Raw genomic sequence first — 14,595 nt, 5'->3', positions numbered from 1 at the left:
TTTGTGTGTTGCTGCTTGCCATGGGCAACTGAATGTCTGGCTTCCATCATGTGCAGTGTTGACAGGTTTGTTCAAAGGCTTTCAGCACCCCTCCTATAAACAGTGTTCTGGTGCACAGGTGCCTCACATCACTCTCCTGCCCTGGAGGACTCATGCCCACCTCCCTTGCTCTGCCCTGCTTTGCTAGGTGCCCCTCAGGGGCTGCAGCCACCTTCACAACACACACACTGCCCTCTTGGCAGGCTACAGGCCCTTTTGGGGGTTCGACTCAGAGCCTGTAGGTTGGTGGAGCCCTCACAGCTCCCAGCCATGCCAGTCCCTCTGCCCCTCCAAGGGTGATCCAGTGGATATAGTGTATATTGTACAAATATAGCGTACTTGGACTTTCAGAAAGCCTTTGAGAAGGTCCCATACCAAAGGCTCTTAAGCAAAATAAGGAGTCATGGAATAAGGGGGAAGGTTCTGTCATGGATCAGTAACTGGTTAAAGACAAGAAGCGAAGGGTAGGAATAAATGGTCCATTTTCAGAATGGAGAGAGGTAAATAGCAGGGTCCTCCAAGAATCTATAGTGGAACCAGTACTGTTCAACATATCCATAAATGATCTGGAAAAGGGGGTAAACAGTGAGGTGGCAAAGTCTGCAGATGGTACAAAATTGCTCAAGATACGTAAGTCCAAAGCTGAGTGCAAAGAGTTACAAAGGGATCTCATAAAACTGAGTGACTGGGCAACAAAAATTGCAGATGAAATTCAGTGTTGATAAATGCAAAGTAATGCATATTGGAAAGCATAATCCCAATGATACATGCAAAATGATGGGGTCTAAATTAGTTGTTACCACTCAAGAAAGAGATCTTGAAGTCATTGTGGACAGTTCTCTGAAAACATCTGCTCAATGGTAGCAGCAGTCAAAAAAGGTAACAATGTTAGGAACCATAAGGAAAGGTATAGATAATAAGACAGTAGATATCATAATGCCACTATATTGTAGACATTGATTTTAGTTTAGTATCCATTTATTCTGTGATGTTAAGATTAATCAATATGTTATATTACATATATTCACTGTTTGTTAATCAGAGTTGATTTGTAGGATTATAGAAGTATAAGATTGATGAGTATTTAGAGGAACAAGGTAGTAGACATAAGTAAGACAAGCGTAAATGCAAGAGCCTGTGGGCTGAGGCCTGCAAGACTTTAGCTTGGCTATTTTAGGGCTTGGAAACAAGAAATGATGGTATAAGTCAATGACAGAGAAATAACCTGAAAGATTACAGGAAAAGAGGTACCAACTAGTAATATTGCAAAAGTATAGCTGGGAAGATGGAATTTAAATTATAAAGTGCTATAACAACAAATATTGTTTCTAACACGTCTTAACCATAAGATAAAGGTAGTACATCAATATTGACAAGAACCTACACAACCTAGAGAATTCGGGATCCCTTGCATTTCTAGAGGACACAGACGAATAAGAAAGAAAGGGTTAACACTTTCATGTACATGTGCAGAATGTAGGCATAGACAGACTCACATTATAAGAAAGGGTGCCTCGAGCAGGAAAATTGAGTGTCCTATGGGAAACTCCATCAGAAACCACTCCCATATTGATGATCAATCCATAAAAGACTAACATTATCTAGGAGTAAGTCTGTAGGCATAGCTGGTACATTGTACTTATTTTTAGGAATTGCATATGCTGTAACTTTTATAACTTTGTTGGTAACTTCAATAAAACTACTAGAAGATAGATGCTTTTGTACTTGTATATGTTATTTGCCTATGGTTTCATGTGTTCCTACGGACTCTAGATCCAACAAGTCTTTTCTCCTATTTCCATCTCAATCTTAGTCCAAGTGTATATGTTTTACTATATAAGGCAACACCTCCTCCCTTTTTTCCCTGCCTGTCCTTCCTGAGCAAGCTGTACCCTTCTGTACCAATATTCCAGTCATGCGTATTATCTCACCAAGTCTCTGTATTGCCAACTATGTCACAGTTGTGTTTATTTACTAGCATTTCAAGTTCTTCCTGCTTATTCCCCATATTTCTCACATTAGTATACAGACATCTAAGATACTGATTTGATTCCCACTTGCCCCCACATCTTGTCTCTCCTCCTTATCTGTGCTATACCAGCCCATGCTCCCCCCAAATTCCAGCCCTTCTCCCAGGTCTCCATGTTTTTCAGTTACCTGTGGACTTCGGTCACCTGCCCCTTTTGAACCTACTTTAAAGTCCTTCTCACTAGGTTAGCCAGTCTGTATCCAAATATGCTCTTCCCCTTCCTCAATAGGTGGGCCCCATCTCTGCTTAGCAGTCCTTCTTCCTGGAACAGCATCTCATTGTTAAGTAAACAACTGTAATGGAAGTTTTGATAAGAAATTAAATATTAGAGTTTTAAAACGAAATGGAACAAACAGCAATTCATAGGTGTTGTGAGAGTGAGGAAAAGGAGGGACAAAGATGAGTAATGACAGGTTTCAGAGTAGCAGCCGTGTTAATCTGTATCCGCAAAAAGAACAGGAGTACTTGTGGCACCTTAGAGACTAACAAATTTATTTGAGCATAAGCTTTTGGGGGGTATAGCCCACTTCATCGGATGCATGCAGTGGAAAATACAGTAGGACGATTTTATATACACAGAGAACATGAAACAATGGGTGTTACCATTCACACTATAAAGAGAGTGATCAGTTAAAGTGAGCTATTACCTGCAGGAGAGGGAAAAAAAACCCTTTTATAGTGATAATCAAGATGGGCCATTTCCAGTAGTTGACAAGAATGTGTGAGGAACAGTAGTGGGGGGAAATAAACATGGGGAAATAATTGACTTACTCACAAAGTAAAACTAACCCAGAAGAAATAATGAAAAGGACAAGTGACATGCATAATTCATTTTGAATCTGATATACTCACTTCAAGCCTCTTTAGAGCCAAAACCAGAATCTCCATAGAAACCCATGCTAGTGCCAGACCTTCCTAAGTTACAGGCACCTACCCTAGCCAAAAGAAAATGTAAAGGGTCATGGCAAAACTCGACACCTAAATTGTCTACTGTTAAAGTTGACCAAACTTGGGAGATACCTGTCCCTTTAGAGGAAAAGGAACCCAGACTCCCTAGTATAACTGTGAAAGAGGAGAAAGAATAGATTTCTAATGTGGAACCACCAGTAGAATCCAGTAATCATGTCTCTCCAATAGCCATGGTGACCAATGTAAAAACCTCACAAGCCATTGCAAAAATGGTAGGGCCAATGAAAAAAAGGAGATCCAGTGGGTGCCCAGGCAGCACGTTTAGCCCTGGTCTACACTAGGACTTTAGGTCAAATTTAGCAGCGTTAAATCGATGTAAACCTGCACCTGTCCACACGATGAAGCCCTTTATTTCGACTTAAAGGGCTCTTAAAATCGATTTCCTTACTCCACCCCTGACAAATGGATTAGCGCTTAAATCGGCCTTGCCAGGTCAAATTTGGGGTACTGTGGACACAATTCGGCGGTATTGGCCTCCGGGAGCTATCCCAGAGTGCTCCATTGTGACCGCTCTGGACAGCACTCTCAACTCAGATGCACTGACCAGGTAGACAGGAAAAGAACCGCGAACTTTTGAATCTCATTTCCTGTTTGGCCAGCGTGGCAAGCTGCAGGTGACCATGCAGAGCTCATCAGCAGAGGTGACCATGATGGAGTCCCAGAATCGCAAAAGAGCTCCAGCATGGACTGAATGTGAGGTTCGGGATCTGATCGCTGTATGGGGAGAGGAATCCGTGCTAACAGAACTCCGTTCCAGTTTTCGAAATGCCAAAACCTTTGTCAAAATCTCCCAGGGCATGAAGAACAGAGGCCATAACAGGGACCCGAAGCAGTGCCGCGTGAAACTTAAGGAGCTGAGGCAAGCCTACCGGAAAACCAGAGAGGCGAACGGCCACTCTGGGTCAGAGCCCCAAATATGCCGCTTCTATGATGAGCTGCATGCCATTTTAGGGGGTTCAGCCACCACTACCCCAGCCATGTTGTTTGACTCCTTCAATGGAGATGGAGGCAACATGGAAGCAGGTTTTGGGGACGAAGAAGAAGAAGATGATGATGAGGAGGAGGTTGTAGATAGCTCACAGCAAGCAAGCGGAGAAACCGGTTTTCCCGACAGCCAGGAACTGTTTCTCACCCTGGACCTGGAGCCAGTACCCCCCGAACCCACCCAAGGCTGCCTCCTGGACCCGGCAGGCGGAGAAGGGACCTCCGGTGAGTGTACCTTTTAAAATACTATACATGGTTTAAAAGCAAGCATGTGAAAGGATTAACTTGCCCTGGCATTCGTGGCTCTCCTGGATGTACTCCCAAAGCCTTTGCAAAAGGTTTCTGGGGAGGGCAGCCTTATTGCGTCCTCCATGGTAGGACACTTTACCACTCCAGGCCAGTAACACATACTCGGGAATCATTGTACAACAAAGCATTGCAGTGTATGTTTGCTGACGTTCAAACAACATCCGTTCTTTATCTCTCTGTGTTATCCTCAGGAGAGTGAGACATCATTCGTGGTCACCTGGTTGAAATAGGGTGCTTTTCTTCAGGGGACACTCAGAGGAGCCCATTCCTGCTGGGCTGTTTGCCTGTGGCTAAACAGAAATGTTCCCCGCTGTTAGCCACAGGGAGGGGGACGGTTGAGGGGGTAGCCATGCAGTGGGGGGAGGCAAAATGCGACCTTGTAACGAAAGCACATGTGCTATATATGTAATGTTAACAGCAAGGTTTACCCTGAAAGAGTGTAGCCACTGTTTTAGAAAATGTGTCTTTTTAAATATCGCTGTCCCTTTTTTTTTCCTCCACCAGCTGCATGTGTTTCAATGATCACAGGATCTTCTCCTTCCCAGAGGCTAGTGAAGATTAGAAAGAAAAAAAAAATGCACTCGTGATGAAATGTTCTCCGAGCTCATGCTGTCCTCCCACACTGACAGAGCACAGATGAATGCGTGGAGGCAAATAATGTCAGAGTGCAGGAAAGCACAAAATGCCCGGGAGGAGAGGTGGCGGGCTGAAGAGAGTAAGTGGCGGGCTGAAGACAGGGCTGAAGCTCAAATGTGGCGGCAGCATGATGAGAAGAGGCAGGATTCAATGCTGAGGCTGCTGGAGGATCAAACCAGTATGCTCCAGTGTATGTTGAGTTGCAGCAAAGGCAGCTGGAGCACAGACTGCCACTGCAGCCCCTCTGTAACCAACCGCCCTCCTCCCCAAGTTCCATAGCCTCCACACCCAGACACCCAAGAACGCGGTGGGGGGGGCCACCGGCCAACCAGCCACTCCGCCACAGAGGATTGCCCAAAAAACAGAAGGCTGGCATTCAATAAATTTTAAAGTTGTAAACTTTTAAAGTGCTGGGTGGCATTTTCCTTCCCTCCTCCACCAACCCTCCTGGGCTACCTTGGTAGTCATCCCCCTATTTGTGTGATGAATGAATAAAGAATGCATGAATGTGAAGCAACAATGACTTTATTGCCTCTGCAAGCGGTGATTGAAGGGAGGAGGGGAGGGTGGTTAGCTTACAGAGAAGTAGAGTGAACCAAGGGGCGGGGGGTTTCATCAAGGAGAAAAACAGAACTTTCACACCGTAGCCTGGCCAGTCATGAAACTGGTTTTCAAAGCTTCTCTCATGCGTACCGCGCCCTCCTGTGCTCTTCTAACCACCCTGGTGTCTGGCTGCACGTAACCAGCAGCCAGGCGATTTGCCTCAACCTCCCACCCCGCCATAAACGTCTCCCCCTTACTCTCACAGATATTGTGGAGCGCACAGCAAGCAGTAATAACAGTGGGAATATTGGTTTCGCTGAGGTCTAAGCGAGTCAGTAAACTGCACCAGCGCGCCTTTAAACGTCCAAATGCACATTCTACCACCATTCTGCACTTGCTCATCCTGTAGTTGAACAGCTCCTGACTACTGTCCAGGCTGCCTGTGTACGGCTTCATAAGCCATGGCAGTAAGGGGTAGGCTAGGTCCCCAAGGATACGTATAGGCATTTCAACATCCCCAACAGTTATTTTCTGGTCTATTTCTGGTTATTTTCTGATCTGTTTCAAAAGCTGCAGGAAGGGACTATAGAATATAGTCCCTTCCTGCAGCTTTTGAAACAGATCAGAATTCCTGAAGATGCGAGCGTCATATACCTTTCCCGGCCATCCCACGTTGATGTTGGTGAAACATCCCTTGTGATCCACCAGAGCTTGCAGCACTATTGAAAAGTACCCCTTGCGGTTTATGTACTCACCGGCTTGGTGCTCTGGTGCCAAAATAGGGATATGGGTTCCGTCTATGGCCCCACCACAGTTAGGGAATCCCATTGCAGCAAAGCCATCCACTATGACCTGCACATTTCCCAGGGTCACTACCCTTGATATCAGCAGATCTTTGATTGCGTGGGCTACTTGCATCACAGCAGCCCCCACAGTAGATTTGCCCACTCCAAATTGATTCCCAACTGACCGGTAGCTGTCTGGCGTTGCAAGCTTCCACAGGGCTATCGCCACTCGCTTCTTAACTGTGGGGGCTGCTCTCATCTTGGTATTCATGCGCTTCAGGGCAGGGGAAAGCAAGTCACAAAGGTCCATGAAAGTGCCCTTACGTATGCGAAAGTTTCGCAGCCACTGGGAATCGTCCCAGACCTGCAACACTATGCGGTCCCACAGGTCTGTGCTTGTTTCCCGAGCCCAGAATCGGCGTTCCACAGCATGAACCTGCCCCATTAGCACTATGATGCATGCATTGGCAGGGCCCATGCTTTCAGAGAAATCTGTGTCCATGTCCTGATCACTCACGTGACTGCGCTGACGTCGCCTCCTCGCCTGGTATCGCTCTGCCAGGTTCTGGTGCTGCATATACTGCTGGATAATGCGTATGGTGTTTAATGTGCTCCTAATTGCCCAAGTGAGCTGAGCCGCCTCCATGCTTGCCTTGGTATGGCGTCCACACAGAAAAAAGGCGCGGAACGATTGTCTGCCGTTGCTCTGACGGAAGGAGGGGCGACTGATGACATGGCTTACAGGGTTGGCTTCAGGGAATTAAAATCAACAAAGGGGGTGGCTTTACATCAAGGAGTATTTCAGGCAGGACTTGACGGAGGGTTCCAATAAGAAATGGTGCACCTAAGTTATTGTTCTTATTGGAACAAGGAGGTTAGCCTGGCCTCTGATTGATACATGGCTAGATTTACCTCGCTGCACCCTCTCTGTGAGTGACTGCAGTGTGACCTAGAGGAATGAGTCCCCTAGACGGGGGGGGGAGGGAAGCAAATGAGTACAAAACAAATCTGGTCTATTTCTTGTTTTGATTCACTCCATCTATCTTTTACATCTTTGGCTGGCAGCAGACGGTGCAGAAGGACTGCCTGCCATCCACATCTCATGGCTGCTCAGCAGAAGATGGTGCAGTAGGACTGCTAGCCATCCTCATCTCTTGCCTGCCCGGCAGAAGATGATGCAATAGGACTGCTAGCAATCCATTTTGCCTGCCTGCTCACCATAAGATGGTTCAATAGGACTGACTGCAGGACTAAAGAGAATGACCTGGTCGAGTCACTCCAAATTTAGTCCCTGCACGCATGTCTGCCCAGGCGCTGCTGGCCAACGTGGCCAGGAGCACCTCGGACATGACGATGACAGCTACCAGTCATACTGTACCGTCTGCTGCCACAAGGCAATGGGTTGATGCTGCTGTGTAGCAATGTAGTACCACGTCTGCCAGCACCCAGGAGACATACGGTGATGGTTACCTGAGCGGGCTCCATGCTTGCCGTGGTATGGCGTCTGCACAGGTAACTCAGGAAAAAAGGCGTGAAACGATTGTCTGCCCTTGCTTTGACAGAGAGAGGGAGGGAACGGGGGCCTGACGATATGTACCCAGAACCACCCGCGACAATGTTTTAGCCCCATCAGGCATTGGGATCTCAACCCAGAATTCCAATGGGCAGCGGAGACTACAGGAACTGTGGGATAGCTACCCACAGTGCAACACTCCGGAAGTTGACTCTAGCCTCGGTACTGTGGAAGCACATCGCCGAGTTAATGCACTTTATGCACTTACAGCATTTTCTGTGAGGACACACACACTCGAATATATAAAACCGATTTCTAAAAAAACAACTTCTATAAATTCGACCTAATTTCATAGTGTAGACATACCCTTAGAAACAGCAGAGAAGTTGTTCCAGTTAGATGAAGAGGATTTGGTTAAGATTTTACAGTTAACTGTAAACAGAGCCACCTTATGGAACATGTTGCCAACAGAATTTCGAGAAGGGGAAAAATCATTCAGGGACTCTGCGGCTGTTAGAAAGAAATATGCACCCAGGCCAGGCAGGAGTTACTTTGATAGCTAACACGAAACAATGGGAAGGCGAGTCACCACGTGAATTTCATAATAAACTTTCTGCAGCTTGGATATCTAATGAAGTGCCTGGAAAGGAAACAGAACCACAATATATTAATTTGCTTGTTAATTATTCTTTACCAGCAGTTCGGGGTAAAGTAAGGATGCATGTCAACCCCAGGAGCACTCTTCCAGAAGTGTTGGACATATTGTCTAAAGCCTATAGTTATATTCAAACCCAACAGAAAGGTGCCAAGAGAACTCACCCTCCTATAGCAACTGTTCAAGGAGCCTTGGGTAAACCGTGTTTCCAAAGTAGAAGGCCCACAAACTGTGACAGAGGCACAATCACCTGGTCCGAAAGGGTTAGATAATAATATTAAAATCAGATCTGACCCAAGGGGGGGGTGGGGCATACCACGATGTCCCAAAATTCAAAATCCCAGATTCTATAACCCTAGAAACATGAATGAAGGGATAGTGACATGCTCTTTACCATCTTCACCAACCACAAGCAGAAAACAATTAGTGCCTGACATGATTCGTTACCGCGCTCGTCTGAGAAGTCCTATCTATCGACCCCCTAGTCCTAAAACGAACAGGATTATTAAAGAACTTCATCAAATAGGGGAAATACTAGATTCTCAAAAGCGTGAAGGGTGAGAAATAAAGCAGCCAATTAATTCCATAATGTTGGACAGCCAACACACCACACCTCAAGCCATTGTAGTAGCAACCGAACCGGCATCCTGGATTTCAACTCCACGCATGGAGTATAAAAACCAGGAAGTGAAGGAAAATATAGACTCAGAAGAACAGAATGTGTGACGCCAAAAGACTACATGCAGAGTTGTAGCCTCTTTAGGAAAAGATGTAAATGGGAGCCCCACAGTATCAGCAATGATGAGGGGCCGCCATTTTCGATTTATTATTGATACTGGAGCCCTCAATCAGCATAATCAATTATAACAATCCAGAATTATCCCCTTTATCATCAGGACAACACAGGGTGTTAGCAACATTTGCAAGTAACCAGATCACAACTGTGTTATCAAAACCAGTGGTGATAAAAATAGGGGACATAAAGACACATATTTGCACTAGCAAATTTGAAAAAAAAAAAACCCACCACCCTATGATTTATGGGGGATAAATTTTCTAAGGAAATATGGGCGCATTATAGCTTTGACCAATCGCTTGCTATGCACAACTACTGCACAGGCATTAGACAATCAACTGGTTGTCATTTCCATTTGTGACATTGTTTCAACTGTAATAATACCAGGAATGTATACCCTAAAAAACACTGCAGAAGGGAAAGCTGATGTGCAGGCATTAGTAACTAAGCATGTTAATGCTTTTGCTAATTCTAAATAGTAGTACAGGATTGTTTGGTACAGGATTGTCAATTTGAAATAAGGTGAATGTTGAAAGAATCAAAATTTATGTAATCCAGGAAGAAGCTATTCAAGTGATTAATCCAATGTTAAAAGGAATTTATGGCTTATCAACTGAGGAATAATTTATGGTGTATAATATGCATGAAATCACTAAATTGTTTAATAAAACACAAGAGAAAAATCAATCAATTGCTAAACGATAATAATGATAAAAACAGAAATCATTATCTTGGGGAAAAAATTATTTGTTCAGCATATGGAGAATATGGTAAACACCCTTATTGAGAATACCTTTCAATTCTTATAACTGAAAAAGGTACCAGAATTAATTAGAGACCAGCAAATTTTGAATTGGTATTGCCCACAATATATTCAAAAGTGTAAAGGAGAGAAAGTTGAATGCCAAATGAAATGTAAGAAAATATCATTCGGGGCTATTAGAAACTTGGAATCTGTGACACCACATCCAAATCATGATACATGTTATTTAAAACATGCCACAGACCTTATATGTTTCGTTCACTCCATCGCTACCCGTGTTCAATCCAGATAAGGATGTGTTTGACCAATTGGCTACTGTCCAGTCCATAGGCCACCTAAAAAATTATATTTACAAGGAACAAATGCAAGTATCTTCGATAATAGTGTATCATCACAATACCCAAACAGGGAAAGTCCCACACATGGCTTGTTGCTCTCATAAGGGGCATGAATGAATCTGTAGGTGTAATGTGTTTAAGGTAATAACTCCACTATGTGGTCAGCCAGAAAGGTACCAACGAGATTCACTAGTATTGAATGCAGCACAAATATCATGTCCAGTACAACTAACTAAATGGAAATCTCCTATGGAACAAATAGCCTATGCAGAAAAGGACAGTATTGTGTAGTAACCAATCACAAACACTTCTATCATGGTCAGCATAGATGTATGGTCACAAATCCACATTTTTGTTTTAAACCACAAGTGCCTAAAACAATTGGTCACACAACAATATCGCCAATAGTTTCATTTTTAAAAATGAAACTGTTATTCTGAGTAACCCTAATTATCAGGACTTGACTAAACAAAGTACTCCAGTTTTTCATGCATATATACCACCACTAATCTTACAGCTAAAACAATTACTAGAAAAAATATTCACATTTAATTGAGATTAGTAACAACATGGATAAAGCAAATCAAGCAATAGTTAAAATTTTAGATAGTGGAAGTTCATAAAACAGTACTCCTAAAAAAATGGGAATTGGAGTAAAAGGATGGATTATTGGCCAGAGTATCCTTACTATGTGCACCATCCTTGCTCTCTGACACATGGGAGAAAAACTTAGAGCAATACATACGAAAAGGGTTAATTCTCTGCTACATATGATTCAGCCTGTTTCTTTTCCCTTGTTAACTGCCACAGCACCAGCAGCGGGCAGAAGTAATATGAGAGAAGAGTATGAGGATGTTAATACTTATGAAGAAATGCAGAGTATAAGCCCACATAAATTCCAGAAGCTTCATATTATTATAACCATGTACCACAATGCAGAGAAGTAATTACTCCACTAGTTAAGAGTCCCTAGAGAAAGAACCAATCCCTGATAATATAAAATAATGGCATGCAGATAGAGTTAAGTTACATATAATCTTTAGGATGCAGATTTAAGTTACACATAAGATTTAAACATATCAATTAGATTTGTTATGTGCTATTTTATTAATCATTACTGTCATATGTATGTGACAGGGCTATTATCTAATCATTGCTTGATGATGAGCTAACACTCACCCTTCAAGGGGGGAAATGTAGCCAATTATTTTAGTTTAGTATCCATTTATTGTGTGATGTTATGATTAATCAATATGTTATATTACATATATCCACTGTATGTTAATCAGAGTTGATTTGTAGGATTATGAAAGTATAAGACTGATTAGTATTTAGAGGAACTAGGTAGTAGACATGAGTAAGACAAGATGAAACACAAGAACATGTGGGCTGAGGCCTGCAAGACTTTAGTTTAGCTATTTTAGGCCCTGGGAACAAGAAATGATGGCGTAAATCAGTGACAGAAATAACCTGAAAGATTATGGGAAAAGAGGTACCAACTGGTAATATTTCAAAACTATAGCTGGGAAGACTGAATTTAAATTATGAAGTGCTGTAACAACAAATATAGTCTCTAACACATGCCTTAACCCAGGGGTGGCCAACCTGGAGCTCCAGAGCCACATGCAGCTCTTCAGAAGTTAATATGCAGCTCCTTGGATAGGCACCAACTCCAGGCTGGAGCTACAGGTGCCAACTTTCCAATATGCCGGGGGGTGCTCACTGCTCAACCCCTGGCTCTGCCACAGGCCCTGCCCCCCACTCCACCCCTTCCCAACTCCTCCCTTGAGCCTGCCGTACCCTCACTTCTCTCCCATCCCTGCACGCCACAAAACAGCTCATCAGGAGGTATGGGGAGAAGGGGAAGGCACTGACCGGCAGGGCTGCCGGTGGGTGGGGGAGCAGCTGATGGAGGGCTGATGACGTATTACTGTGGCTCTTTGGCAATGTACATTGGTAAATTCTGGTTCCTTCTCAGGCTGGCCACCCCTGCCTTAACCACAAGGTGGTACGTCAATATTAACAAGAACCTACACAGCCTATAGAATTTGGGTCTCTTGTGCTTCTAGGGGACACAGACCAATAGCAGAGAGGGTTAACACTTTATACCTATATTTTGCGCATGTACATTAAACAAACTCACAGTATAAGAAAGGGTGCCCAGAGCAGAAAAATTGAACTTCCTATGGAAAACTCCAGCAGGAACCGCTCCTGTATTGATGATCAATCCATAAAAGGACCAACAAACACCATCTAGGAAAACGTAAGCATGTCTGTAGGTATAACTGGTATATTGTACTTATCTTTAAGAAATTGTATATGCTGTAACATTTATAACTTGGTTGGTAACTTCAATAAAACTTAGATAGATGCACTTGTAATGTGTGTTATTTGCCTATGGTTTCATGTGTTCCTATACACTCTACATCCAAACCAAACAGAGATAACTGTTGAACTTTAGACTAGCCGTCACAGCTGCACCCACTAAAGTATAATTAACAATAAAATAAAATAAAAAAAAATAAAATAAAAGCTACAATATAAAAACATGGTATGCCCACATCTCAAATACTGCATGCAATTCTGGTCACCCAATTTCAAAAAAAGATATATTGAAATTGGAAAAGGTACAGAACAGAGCAACAAAAATGATTATTGGCATGGGACAGCTTCCATATGAGAAGACATTTAGAAGACTGACTGTTCAGCTTGGAAAAGAGTTGAGTAATGGGGAGATATGATAGAAGTCTATACAATCATTAATGGTGTGGAGAAAGTGAATAAGTATTATTTACATCTTCACATAACACAAGAACCAGGGGTCATCCAATGACATTAATAGGCAGCAGGTTTAAAACAAACAAAAGGAAGTATTTCTTTATATAGAATACAGAGTCAACCTGTGGAGCTAGTTGCCAGGGGATGTTGTGAAGGCCAAAAGTATAACTAGGTTAAAAAAATAATTAATTAAGTTCATGGTGGATGAGTCCATCAGTGGCCAAGATGGCTAAGCGTCTGACTGCTAGATGCTGGGCCTGGATGACAGGTGATGGATCACTCGACAATTGTCCTGTTCTGTTTATTCCCTCTGAAGCATCTGGCACTGGCCACTGTTGGAAGACAGGATACTGGGCTAGATGGACCACTGATCTAAACCAGTAGGGTTGTTCTTATGTTCTTAATTATATGAAATGTTCACGCTAAGGAGTTAGAATATACAGGAAATAAATGATCTCTGCATCCTCAGGACAGATGTCCCAAATTCCTGCCTTTTGATATCCTGAATAGAAACCTGAATAGTTACACTGGGGCTCATGATACAAAAAATACAAAGTGCATCCTCTGACTCAGGAAAACTCCAGAGAATTTCTAGCTGTTCCTTAGACTCAATACTCTATCATCAGTAGACAAATATTCCTTCCCTTTCTGCCTCCTGGCTATGGAGGAGAAAATCTTATAATCCAAAACTTTTCAGGGCATGTAAACAGAGGAACTGAAATGCTGCTTAGAACAGAAGTCAACCATAGGTATTCCCATTCCAACATACATTGTTTTACAAGGTATGTAAATTTAAAAAAATCAACTCCAGGATGTTTACTACAGTACACAGAAGAGAGAACATGATTTTGTGGTGAAATAAATATTCTAGTAGACCCTTTTGTTCAGCCACCTTACTAATTTATAAAGAAAAAAAAAGAACACCAATTTGGTAGCTACAACACATAAAACGTCCCTTAGTGTATCCAAAGGTTTTTGGACCATCAGTTCTTGGTTTTTGTTTTTAATTGTATAATACTTAAAATATCACCTCTGCATGATTAGTCAAGACTAAGGAACTGATATGGAGGAAATCTCTTGACGAGCACATCCTATGACATAAGCGTTTCTGACAAATTATAACCTAAATTGAAAGTAAGTGTGCAGCACAGAATATAAAGTAAGTTTTTATGACCTGAACACTCAAAAATGTTTTGAAAATGAAACATATTTCTTGTTGGCTTAGATTACAAATTAAGAAGTCAGAATAGAACAAGAATGAATGTATTTACACCAGAGGGGTAGCTGTGTTAGTCTGTATCCACAAAAACAATGAGGAGTCAGGTGGCACCTTAAAGATTAACAGATTTATTTGGGCATAAGTCTTGCGTGGGAAATTCTGTGTGGACTCCTCCTGATAGTCAAAATGACAGACTGGACTTCTACATAGAGTGCTTCCACAGACATGTGCAGGCTGAA

The sequence above is a fragment of the Lepidochelys kempii genome, chromosome 6, assembly GCF_965140265.1.
Source record: "Lepidochelys kempii isolate rLepKem1 chromosome 6, rLepKem1.hap2, whole genome shotgun sequence".
Lineage (NCBI taxonomy): Eukaryota > Metazoa > Chordata > Testudines > Cheloniidae > Lepidochelys > Lepidochelys kempii.
The sequence above is the reverse complement of the archived record's forward strand: the minus strand, read 5'-3'. Positions refer to the sequence as shown.